Source organism: Anabrus simplex, chromosome X, assembly GCF_040414725.1.
Source record: "Anabrus simplex isolate iqAnaSimp1 chromosome X, ASM4041472v1, whole genome shotgun sequence".
NCBI classification, from domain to species: Eukaryota; Metazoa; Arthropoda; class Insecta; order Orthoptera; family Tettigoniidae; genus Anabrus; species Anabrus simplex.
In genome coordinates this window covers 223,965,885-223,975,819 of record NC_090279.1, presented here as the reverse complement: position 1 = coordinate 223,975,819, position 9,935 = coordinate 223,965,885, and the positions used below count along the sequence as shown (strand labels likewise).

General features: G+C 40.0%; 1 long non-coding RNA gene across 1 annotated transcript; it reads left to right on the top strand.

Annotated features, from left to right (window-relative positions):
• Positions 1-1,830: 1,830 nt before the first annotated feature.
• LOC136885959 (uncharacterized) lies at positions 1,831-9,058 on the top strand. The gene is made up of 3 exons (XR_010861653.2): positions 1,831-2,099; positions 2,272-2,421; positions 4,908-9,058. It is a non-coding gene; the product is annotated as an uncharacterized lncRNA (long non-coding RNA).
• Positions 9,059-9,935: the final 877 nt, after the last annotated feature.

The window sequence follows — 9,935 nt, the reverse complement described above, 5'->3', positions numbered from 1 at the left end:
GCAGTTCATACAGAACCTTATGGGCGACCCTTAGCCACCTATCGGAAAGAAAGCTGTAGTTAAGTGTGCTCTCCTAATGTTTTCTCGTTCACAGAACTAAACAGGGTTGCCAGATCACCAGCAGCTGTATGGGTATCGATCTTTGGCTCGATATAAACACTCAATATGAAGGATGGAATCGCTAAATATTACTGTATATCTTTCATTGTGGTGGTTCTGCAGCTCTGCAGATCGTATTATGGAGCCGCGCCTGCTTTACATACACATTTACGAACCTCTCTACTTCAGATTACGGATGTTCAATATTCGTATGTCTTACAGTTCAATAAATGCATGCATTCGAAATACGTATGTTCTTGAAACACCGTGTATGTAGATTTGCGGCATTTATTCATGTGTAATAAATGTGTTAAATTACTTTCTCAGTGATGTGTTGTGTCTACTCGTTTAGGGCAGTCTGTTCCTCCATCTGACTTCTTGCAAAATTGTATTTGTGCGCCTATGGAAATGAACTTTGTTATGTGCTTGCGATATGTTGTTACGTCGGCCGCAACCAAGGATCATATAAGAGAAATAGATCCGTCACTCCTGTATAATAAAGTTGGCTGAGAAAACAGGTCATGGAAGCTACAGTGGCCACTTTCTCTCTGCCAACATAAGGAAATAAATCCCACGTTAGCACCTCGTAGTAAACACGATGATGATAGTTGTTACTTTGTTAAAATTTTAATTGTGATAAAGATAATGATTGTATTTCGGTAGGAAAGTTGTATATAAAGCTTCTCTCGTGTCTTTTACTTGAAAAGTAAATTGCAATTACCGTATTTGTATGTTGGCAATACTGTTATAACGCTAGCTTGTATCGTTGTTTCACCGTTCGCATTTTAATGTAAATTTACATCTATTAAGTGGTAAATGCAACATTGATTACTGAAAATGTTAATGCAATTCATATAAAACCCCAAAACGCCCATACTTGCCTAAATCACGATCTAACATAACCTCATTCTTTCGTTCGTTCGTTGAACCCTTCCCACGACTTTTATGTATGGGAATGGAAAACACGAGAAGGAAAGGAAGAAGTAAAACATAGCATCATGCACACAGTTTATATTTTGAATTTATTTATTCCAAACAGCAGGTAAGAAGCACAATCACACAGACGTTTACTCGCAACAGCTAGGTAGTTCAATGTGAAGTACGTTCATGATCATAATACTATTCCTTCACACTAAGAACGCGTATAATTATAATTTCACACCATACTCTCAAAACACTGGATCAAAAATCTCGTTCAATGCGAAAGAATCTCAACAAATTTTCGTCTAACAAGCACTATTACATACCGTACGACCAAGGTCCCTTCGCGCGCAATGATAACGGTGTTGTGTTCTGAATTTGCTGTACCACGCAACTGAATGTGTAATGCCAACCTCTGCCTTCTAAATTAACCCTCTAAAAGAGAATTTTAGTTTTCACTAGTTGGCGGAGATCGATTGGCCCATCTCGGAACTGCTTCGGACGCTCCCTATGAAGTGTCACCCCCCTGGCCGCAACAGACTGACTGATGGGAAAGGGCAGGAATTGGGAAGGTAGGCCGTTACTTTCAGATACAGCCCCAGAATTTGCCACTTGTGTCTAGGGAATGTCGAAGTGCAGCCAATAATCGGCTATGCTCGGGACTACTCGAGGAATCTCGGCGTTTAGTACCGCCTACCTAGCGATTTCGCGCCATGTGTGTAGCAAGAAGCAGAAGAAGAAGAAGCTTAGATTTGTAAAGTTACCTTTCACAAAACAAAACAATCTCGGTATTGCTTGTTTTGTGATAGTTAACAAGTCTTTACGCCGAGTTTGCCGTATAATTCACGAACTGGGCTCCACACATTCACTTGCAGCTGTCCAGCAGTCGATATTCAGCAATCAAGCTCGTTTAAACACATCCATTTGACATGCAACATAGCAAGTAGAGAGTCTTCCATTGCAGCTGAATCTACAGACAGTAATTTAATAATCCACGAGGCATCCACTAGAGATCAATAACAACTTGCAATAATCCAAGATCTACAATGCCCTGGAGCAGCAAAGTCCTGTGAAACAGTGTAAGTAAATTCCAATATTGTAAAATATTAGTGTACACATCACATTAGGTTTAATATTTAGGTATCAACAAGTACTCTTATCTTGAATTAATTACATTCATCGAAAGTAGACAATGGTGTAAAAGTTGGACTCATAGGTTAGATTTTAATTTGTTGTTTTCTTTCGTTGTAGGTGTGATCAGTGGGTTATCAAATGTAGGAGAAGTGATTTGGATGACATTTACAAGAACGAAGGACCTACTTAGTTAAATAGCTCATACAAGATATGTTGAGATCACTTCCAATCCACAGATTTTAGGAATCCTCAGCTCTTTAGTCAAGGGTAAGTTATGAATCAATCAATCAGTCACTACTGATCTGCATTTTGGGCAGTCGCCCAAGTGGAAGATTCCCTATTCATTGTTTTCCTGGCCATTTCTTAAATTATTGCAAAGAAATTGGGAATATTTTGAACATCTCCCTTGTTAAGTTATTCCAATCCCTAACTCCCCTTCCTCTGAATGAATATTTGCCCCAATTTGTCCTCTTGAATTTCAGCTTTATCTTCATATTGTGATCTTTCGTACTTTTAAAGACACCACTCAAACTTATTCGTGTACTAATGTCATTCCACGCCATCTCTCCTCTGACAGTTCGGAACATAACAGATTCAGTATGGACCCAACATGATTTTAATCACTTGTAACATACTACTTAATCTCCCAAGTTTTCCCAGCCCAAACTTTGCAACATTTTTGTAACACTACTCTTTTGTTGGAAATCACCCAGAACAAATCGAGCTGCTGCTTTTTTTTCAGTTCTTGAATCAAGTAATCCTGGTGAGGGTCCCATACACTGGATCCATACTCTAGTTTGGGCCTTACCAGAGACTTATATGCTCTCTCCTTTACATCCTTACTTCAACCCCTAAATACCCTCATATCTATGTGCAGAGATCTGTACCCTTTATTTACAATCATATTTATGTGATTACCCCAATGAAGATCTTTCCTTATATTAACACCTAGGTACTTACAATGATCCCCCAAAGGAACTTTCACCCCATCAACACAGTAACTAAAACTGAGAGGACTTTTCCTAATTATGAAATTCACAACATGACTTTTAACCCCGTTTATTATCATACCGTTGCCTGCTGTCCATCTCAACATTATCAAGGTCATTTTGCAGTTGCTCAATTTCTTGCAAGTTATTTATTACTCTGTACAGAATAACATCATCTGCAAAAAGCCTTATCTCCGATTCCACTTCTTTACACATATCATATATTATATATAAAAAAATATAAAGGTCCAGTAATACTGCCTTAAGGTATTCCCCTCTTAATTATTACAGGGTCAGATAAAGCTTCGCCTACTCTAATTCTCTGAGTTCTATTTTCTAGAAATTTAGCCACCCATTCAGTCACTCTTTTTTCTAGTCCAATTGCACTTATTTTTGCCAGTAGTCCCCATGATCTACCCTATCAAATGCCTTACATAGGTCAATTGCGATACAGTCCATTTGACCTCCAGAATCCAGGATATCTGCTATATCTTGTTGGAATTCTACAAGTTGAGCTTCAGTGGAATAACCTTTCGTAAACCCAAACTGCCTTCTATCGAACCATTTATTAATTTTGCAAACATGTCTAATATAACCAGAAAGAATGCTTTCCCAAAGCTTACATGCAATGCATGTCAAACTGACTGGCCTGTAATTTTCAACTTTATGCTTCATGAAGTTAAATAGTTCTTGTGTATAAAACTTAACTTCCCTTTACTGCTTGAAATAGAGAAAATGAATATTACATGCATACATACATAGCTACAGACAGTTATGCCCTTCAGCATTCAGTCTGCATGCCTCTGTGAGTTAAATAATAATAATTATATAAGTTACTTAGTATTTTATTGCAGTCAATGGTCATAAAGGATTTATGAAATGTAATTTAATCTTAAGTTACACTAGAATAACATGAGCATAATTTGAACATGAATATTTTGCATATTACAGCATAGTATATTTCAATACATTATTATATATAATAAATGCACCAAACAACATTTCACTACTCACAATGGCGAGTAAATATTAGTTGCAGCAGAAACATGTCTGCGATTCTTTTCTCTGAGGACAGATAAGAGTGTGATACCTATCACAAGCTCTACCGCATGGAGCGCAGATACACTGAGGACTTGGCCCATGGTGACTGAATGCTGAAAACTGCTCTCACTTTGTCATTCCGACAAGATTTGGCTTTTTACTACCTTTACAGAGGGTTGTTCGTAGGCATTCCCTTCCTGCTTTTACTGCCACGTCACTGTATGCCACCCATTCTCTTTCTGTATCGTACACCTGTATCCTGGACTCCATTACTTCCATAGGTCCGAGGCTTGCTCAGTCGATTCTGTGAAGCAGGATGCTACCTTACTTATAGTCCTAGTGAGGACCTCTCCCCTGACGGGTCCTAGCCACCTGAGCACAAAGCAGGCCATGCCTCTGAAAATGTTAGGGTATCTCGAGTCTCAGGACCACATTATAGGCCACTCAGCCATTGCCCGTGGTTCTTGAACTAGGTGACACCAGTAACCCACACCATGAACTACAAAAGTTAATAATATAATAATACTTGTTGGGCTGTTACACAACTACTATGAAATTGAATGGTATTTCACAACAGTTCATCATATTCTTGTAATTTATATGCTGTATTATTATAGCCTACCAGTTTTGTATTTCATAGTACTATAGCATGGGGCTTATTCAAAAAGCAATGCGTGTAATTAATATGAATATTAACTATGTTTCAATAAACGTTTTTTTTAGGCTGAAGCCCAATTCTGTGCCAACACAAAATCTTCCCAGCAGCAGCGTGAAGGGTGTTTTGGGATCAAGAAAAAGAGGGAGTCCACGCAAGAGGGAGGGAGAGAGAAGAAGAAGTGGAACATAATGGAACATCTCCACCAGTACTGCTCAGGTGCAGCCAACAGATAGACTTCCTAATGCAAGGTGTCCTAAAAGTGTTAATAACGAAGTTAAATTTGATATAATTAGGAAAAGGTTGTGTAAGGCTCCAAAAACTATCTGCAGAAAGAATGCACTTATCACCAAATTGAAGGGTGAGGTGTGTAGGTTAGAGAAAAGTAAAGTGGAAACAAAGTCTGACTTAATAAAGTACTTTGGTCATTCCAGCTCATACTCAAAGGATTTTTTAAAGGGTCAAGTGAAAAAACTTTGTTCATAAGAGCACAGGAAGGCGATTCACTGACAGCGATAAAACTGTTGCTCTTGCAATGTATTATTGTTCTTCTAAAGCATATCAGTTCACTTGTGTTTCGGGAGCACAGCGTGTGGAACCACTCAGAACGTCTCCGCTCTCTTCGGTTGCACGAACTATACACTGCATACGTCAGTTGTCATGGTAGACATTCCAAGCGGCTCCACACTGCGCTCCCAAGACACATGTGAAGTCAGCAGCACTTATTCAATGGCCAGTAGCACGAGTGCAAACTGTTGTTCATTCGTAATCTGTTTACCCTCCAGGGTCGGTTTCCCCTCGGCCTAAGAGAGGGATCCCACCTCTACCACCTCAAGGGCAGTGTCCTGGAGCTTCTGGGTCTGGGGATACAACTGGGAGGAAGACCAGTACCTCGCCCAGGCGGCCTCACCTGTTATGCTGAACAGGGGCCTTGTGGGGGGGATGGGAAGTTTGGAAGGGATAGACAAGGAAGAGGGAAGGAAGCGGCCGTGGCCTTAAGTTAGGTACCATCCCGGCATTTGCCTGAAGGAGAAGTGGGAAACCACGGAAAACCACTTCGAGGATGGCTGAGGAGGGAATCGAACCCCCCTCTACTCAGTTGACCTCCCGAGGCTGAGTGGACCCCGTTCCAGCCCTCGTACCACTTTTCAAATTTCGTGGCAGAGCCGGGAATCGAACCCGGGCCTCTGGGGGTGGCAGCTAATCACACTAACCACTACACCACAGAGGCGGACACAAACTGTTGTTACTTTTTAAAATTAGGTAATCATTTTAATAGTCACATATTCTCTTTTGATAATGTCATTTATATTTCAGTTATTCCTATGTTGGTCTTGTCATTCCCTAGACACCAGTGAGATAGTACATTCTATTTCACTTGACAATCTATTTCATGGGGTCACTTGGAAATTTGAAAAGCACTGTTGTTATTAACTTAAATAGGAAATCATATTATATATGCACATAATATACTGTAGACCAAATAGAATAGTATGGAACTTACGTAAATACAATTCTGGGCCCCTTCAGCTGAACAGTGCTTGCTGTTTATCATCGTTAACTCATAAGTTTCGAAGTTCTTTTCACGAACACTGTAGTTTTGCCACCACAACTCACAAAATATTTATACCGATCACAAAATATTTGCAAAGTTCAGAAAATATTTACACAATTCACCCATACAGTAGTAGTTACCGTAACTGTTGCCTTTAGGATTGCTTCTATAAAACAGTTTATTGTACTGAAGTAGGACCTATAGCACATTTTTCTTAGAGTAGTAACAAATTTGCAGCAATTGCCTGTTGCAAGTAACAAGTAACTAATCTCATGTTTGTTCCGTATTGAAGATAACAATAAGTAAGATTCTATTAGAATAAAATTTATTCTAGCCACCTATTGGAACGCCGCAATATCACGTAGCAGGCAGTGTGTGCGGAGAGGTAGAATCCACGAACACTGGCGATGCCGACAGTTGGGAAAAAAGCGTGGCTTATAGCCTATAATCAATTCGCAATTGAGTAGGTGGATACAATAAATTTTATTCTAATAAAATCTTACTAATTGCCTGTTGTTCGCTCGGTAGGCCTTGACAAGGAGGAAGAAGTTTCCTTATGGGGCTTTTTTTGTGGAAAATAATTGTTGCTGTATTTCAAACTTTATCCTCTTTGAAGTTGAAGGTGCTGTGCTGATCATTGCTTTAGTGCTGTGGGCTTGTATAGTTGGGATTATTGGTTGGAGGTGTTTCTCAGTTATATCTACATGTTGTTGTGATTCTACTGTTGCGAACCCCCTGCGGGTGGGGGACGCTCATGCAGAATATACCCACGGTATCCCCTGCCTGTCGTGAGAGGCGACTAAAAGGGGCGACCAAGGGGTGATTGAATTAGAACCGTGAAACCACTTTTGATTCGTACCATCGCGTGGGGTACACCATGGGTTGCCTCTACTTGCGAGTTGTACCACTATATTCGGTACGAAATGGGTTTGTGATTAGTAGCAGCCTGGCCGGGAGGTTTCCAGTACCTGCGCGTCGTACCCATGTGAGCAACACCACGGGTCTGGGCGTTGCCTGTGAGTTGTACCACTATATGAGCGACACCATGGGTCTACGTTGCCTGTGATTACTATCCACTATGTGAGGAAAACCACGGGGCCCGTGGGACCAGCACCCGTGACTAGTACACTTAAGTGAGGAAACTCATCAGTTTGCGTTGGCGCTGAGTGGTGCCATTGTGTGAGAAACACCATAGGTCTGCGTTACCTGTACGAAGTACAATACTTGTGAGTAGTACCATCTTGTGTGGAACACCGTGAGTTTTGCTACTTTTGATTAGTACCCCAACATGACAAATACCATGCTTCTACTTTACTCGCGACATGTACCATTCTGTGGGGCCTTAGACATGGATTTTGCACCCCTTTAGACATCAAGCATCATTATGCTTTATGAGTGGTCCCTTGGTCAGTAATTTTATTATTTACAATCTTCTTTTTTTTTTAGTCTGATCCACTGTTTTTTTTTTTTGTTGGGCTCATGTCCATCCATTCATTCTTATTGACATTTTTTATTTTATTTTGGTCAGTGGATGAATTTCAACTTTTTGTTATTTCATTTCGTACCCCCTTTAAACAACAAGCATCATCATCATCATCATCTACTGTTGCAAGAATGGTTTGAAATTTTTCTCGGAGCTTGGCTTTGTGCTCTTCTATGTCCTCACTTAGCCTTCTTTTCAGGGGATTACGCAGTTCCTTCAGAATAATGTCCTTTGTTTGAAGGTGCTTCCTGAATGACTAAATTTGTGCCTGATTCTAAATTGTGTTCATTAGCACCACCAATATATTTAGTTACTAGGTGTATATGTTTGCACATATTAAACCATGTGTGCTGTCAATGCAAATGAACTTGTCGCCGTATCGTCGTAACATTTCTTGCTGCGCCTCATTTATTATAATTAAAACGAAGTCCTCTGGTTTTAATTGAGGGTACATCATAGAAGACATGTTTTGACCCTTGTAAAAGCGTACTATTCCTCCACGTTCGTCCATTTCATGAATCCATGATTTGACACTCGTACAATGATTCACATGCCGCACAACTTCCGATTTTAAATTGTACTCTTGCTCAATGTTAAATAGATCCTTTCTGGTCAGAAGATGAATACGCTCAATGTCAGTTTCACCAATAGAATTTCTAACCTCATCAAAGATTGTATCGAAAGGAATTTTCATCGCAATCTTCCTCGCTAAGTCATTCCTTTCCGACAGCGATAATCTCATGCGACCTAACTCTCCTTGGTGGCCTATGTGTGCTGCACAAAATGAAACATACATTTATCCAGACTGAAAAGTAACATCCATTTTCGCTGGACAATGACCACTTATCTTGTTGCTTCCAAGTACTTCCTGGTGACGCTCCTGCTTACCCCTTGACTTAAAGGTCCCATCCCTGTGACATCTGTATTTCATGTCAGATGAACAATCTTTACATTCATACTTGGCGCAACATACAACAAATTCACACACTTGCTCATTTTCTTTTTCCACTTTAAAATTTGCAAATGAAGAGGATTTCCTAAACTTTCGTTCACGATACAAATCTCATGAAAATTGATCAAATGTGACACCATATCAGATTTTGTAGGACATTCTTCTACACATAACGGACATTTTACTTGATGTTGTTCACACTTCGTAGTCTTATGTTGTGAATTTTTATGCCGTTCTAAACTGTATTTCGTGTGAGAGGTAAAAGTATACAAATCACACGAAAATTTAGGATTTTTGTTGTTGTGCTATGTTCTTATGTGATTTAAATTTTTCCTGTAGTTGGACAATTTTGTATGTAGTGAGTGTAATAAATTCTTCATCGTGCAAGCACAAAAAGTTCACCAATGCGCAATGAAGCACTTAATTCATATAACTAATTCACTATTTCATGAAGTAGACCCCCAAAACACTCTAGAAGTCTATAAATACTGTCTGTACTTCACAGCACCACGATTTAAAATAAATCTCATTACCCATGAAATTAAATGGCAAACTAACCGCGATTTTAAAAAAGACTCATTACCCGTCATATTATACGGCAAACTCGACGTAAATACTTGTAAAGTTAACTATCACAAAACATGCAATACTGAGATAGGCTTCTAAAGTTATCTTTTACAAAACAAAACTTCTTCTTCTTCTTGCTCTGCACGTAGCGCGAAATCGCTACGTAGGAGGTACTAAACACCGAGATTCCTCGAGCAGTCCCGAGCATGGCCGATTATGGCTGCACCTCGACATTCCGTAGACACAAATGTCATATGCTTTCTCTTAGATCTACGAAACATAAACACAACTGTCTATTCCTCTCCTAACATTGTGAAATTACCTGGCGCATACTGAAAATCTGATCCTGACAGCCCCTCTGTGGTCTGAAACCACACTGGTGTTCATCCAACTTCCTCTCAAGTAACTACTGATCGCACCCTCCCTTCCAAACTGGGCGAGTTGGCCGCGCAGTTAGAGGCGCGTGGCTGTGAGCTTGCATTCGGAAGATAGTGGGTTCGATCCCCACTGTCTGCAGCCCTTAAGATGTTTATCCGTAG